Consider the following 3517-nt stretch of genomic DNA (forward strand, 5'->3'; position numbering starts at 1 on the left):
ATAAACACCTATGGGAGGCCGGGACCTCTCCTCCTACTCACCTGCTCCCGGTGTGCAGGCCCAGCCTTGACCTAGTTAGGACGCTGCCTCTCATTAGTCAGGAAGCAATCTGTCAGGTTCGCGCACAGTCTTGCTGAATCAGAATGAGCCACAGGAAGCCTGAGCCAAGCTCACCCCTTGAATGAAACCAGGGCCCGGGAGGGTCTGGAAGGGCAGCAACAGGGAAGCGGAGGGGCTGGAGCTTGAGAGGACACAGCTCCCCTTCGGGCTCTGGGTGAGTGGGACTTCCTGACCTCTTGGGACCTCCGTTTCCTCCTCTGAAAAAGTAAAGCAAAAATAGCACAGTGGGCTCCGAGCCGCATGAGTGCAGACCAGACACCTCATGGGCTACTGCCACCCAGAGTCCAGAGTGTTTCCGGATGGACCTAGAGATTGTCAGACCACGTGAGGTCAGACAGAGAAAGACAAGTATCCTGTGGTATCGCTTCTAAGCGAAGTATTTTTAAAGAGGGTACAGATGAACTTATCCACAAAACAAATACAAAATAGAGTTACAAACGTAGAGCACAAATTTACGGTTTCCAGGGTGTAAGCGAGTGGAGAGGGATACATTGGGAGGTTGGGACTGACATACACACGCTGCTATATATAAAATATAAAGTATGTACGTATTAAGCCGCTTCACTTGTGTCCGACCCCATGGACTGTAGCCCGCCAGGCTCCTCTGTCCTTGGGGATCCTTCAGGCCCAGCAATCAAACCCTCGTCTCTTGTCCCTTGGTAGCTCAGCTGGTAAAGAATGCAGGAGATGCCAGTTGGATTCCTGGGTCAGGAAGGTCTGCTGGAGAAGGGATAGGCTACCCACCCTCGTATTCTTGGGCTTCCCGGCTGGTTCAGACAGTAAAGAATCCACCTACAATGTGGGAGACCTGGGTTCGATCCCTGGGTTGGGAAGATTCCCTGGAGAAGGAATACCCACTCCAGTATTCCAGCCTGGAGAATTCCATGGACTGAATAGCCCATGGGGTTGCAAAGTCGGACACAACTGAGCAACTTTCACAGCTCATGTCTCCTGAATTGGCAGGTGGGTTCTTTACCATTAGCGCCACCTAGGAAGCCATTTAAAAATATATGTAAATATAGATATAATATATAAAATTCACATAAAATACGTAAAAATACAAATATATATTAATCAGTTTAGTTCAGTTGTTCAGTCATGTCCAACTCTTTTTGACCCCATAGACTGCAGCCCAGCAGGCTTCCCTTGTCCATCACCAACTCCCAGAACTTACTCAAACTCATGTCCATCGAGTCAGTGAAGCCATCCAACTATCTCATCCATTGTCGTCCCCTTCTCCTCCTACCTTCAATCTTTCCCAGCATCAGGGTCTTTTCAAATGAGTCAGTTCTTCGCATCAGGTGACCAAAGTATTAGAATTTCAGCTTCAGCATCAGTCCTTCCAATAAATATCCACGACTGATTTCCTTTAGATTGGACTGGTTGGATCTCCTCGCAGTCCAAGGAACTCTCAAGAGTCTTCTCCAACACCACAGTTCAAAAGCGTCAATTCTCCGGGGCTCAGCCTTCTTTATAGTCCAACTCTCACATCTGTACACGACTACGGGAAAAGCCATAGCTTTGACTAGACGCACCTTTGTTGACAAAGTAATGTCTCTGTTTTTTAATATGCTATCTAGGTTGGTCATAACTTTTCTTCCAAGGAGCAAGTGTCCTTTAATTTCATGGCTGTAGTTACCATCTGCAGTGATTTTGGAGCCCCAGAAAATAGGGTCTGTCACTTTTTCCATTGTTTCCCCCTGAGTTTACCATGAAGTGATGGGATGGGATGCCATGATCTTAATTTTCTGAATGTTGAGTTTTAAGCCAACTTTTTCACTCTCCTCTTTCACTTTCATCAAGAGGCTTTTTAGTTCTTCATTTTCTGCCATAAGGGTGGTGTTATCTGCATATCTGAGGTTATTGATATTTCTCCCAGCAATCTTGATTCCAGCTTGTGCTTCAGCCAGCCCAGCATTTCTCATGATGTACTCTGCATATAAGTGAAATAAGCAGGGTAACAATATTCAGCCTTGAAGTACTCCTTTCAAAATTTGGAACCACTCTGTTGTTCCCTGTCCGGTTCTAACTGTTTCTTCTTGACCTGCATACAGATTTCTCAGGAGGCAGGTCAGGTGGTCTGGTTTTACCATCTCTTGAAGAATTTCCCACAGATTGTTGTGATCCACACAGTCAAAGGCTTTGGCATAGTCAATAAAGCAGAAGTAGATGTTTTTCTGGAACTCGATTGCTTTTTTGATGATCCAACAGATGTTGGCAATTTGATCTCTGGTTCCTCTGCCTTCTCTAAATCCAGCTTCAACATCTGGAAGTTCTTGGTTCATATACCTTTGAAGCCTGGCTTGGAGAATTTTGAGAATTACTTTGCTAGTGTGTGTGATGAGTGCAATTGTGCGGTAGTCTGAACATTCTTTGGCGTTGTCTTTCCTTGGGATGGGATGAAAACTGACCTTTTCCAGTCCTGTGGCCTCTGCTGAGTCTTCCAAATTTGCTGGCATATTGAGTGCAGCACTTTCACAGCATCACCTCTGCATATAATATATAAAAGAGATAAGTGACAAGGACCTACTTTATAGCACAGGGAACTCTACCGAATACTCTGTAATGACCTATATAGGAAAAGAATCTAAAACTGATGGATATGTGTAAGTATGTAACTGAGTCACTTTGCTTCACACCTGAAACTGACACAACACTGTAAATAAACCAGACTCCAGTGAAAAAAAATTTTTAGACAAAGAGCATTTCTGATGCATCACTGATGAGCCATCAATGCTTTTCATCAGTTGAGTGAATGGCTGGTGCCACCTTCCCAGGCAGAGCCGACAATGTGAGGTTTACATGTGAAAAGTTATCCACATCTCTTAGCCCAGCATCTGGCATATGGCAGGGACCCGCTAGATGCTAGTGACAGGCCAGGAGCCCTTTCCTTCTGTACCCACCGCAACCAAGCCTAGGACTCCATGGGCGGTGAAGATGAGTCATTTGCTAGCCCACAGCCAGAAGATATAGCCCTTACCACCAGAGTTCACAACCATGTGGGGGAGGCTGCAGGAATTAGGAATGTTGAAAGGCAGCCCCCTTCAGTTCAAAGTGCATTTCTTGCCTCAGTCTCGACTCGGGGTGAGGGCAGTCTCCGTAACGTGTTCCCTCTCCCTCCTCTGGACACAGTCCTTTCTCAGCATCTTTAGCTCAGAGACAAGTGCAGACATCCTTTGTCACCTCTCCCCCGGATGATGGTTCTGGGCCCTCTTATTCCTGCTCTGGTCTAGCCTCTCATTAGTTCTCAAAGACACAGTCACCTGGCTTCAAAGTTTATCATTGAAAGCCCACCCCAAATCCAGCCCGCATGAAGGCCCAGTGAACTCCCACCTCCAGCTCTGACTCACTCTCCACCAGACTCCATGAATCCCTTTGAAGTGGATGCCTTTACGTT

This window comes from Moschus berezovskii, chromosome 4 (assembly GCF_049115385.1).
Source record: "Moschus berezovskii isolate FMDL1 chromosome 4, NW_MosBer_1.0, whole genome shotgun sequence".
NCBI classification, from domain to species: domain Eukaryota; kingdom Metazoa; phylum Chordata; class Mammalia; order Artiodactyla; family Moschidae; genus Moschus; species Moschus berezovskii.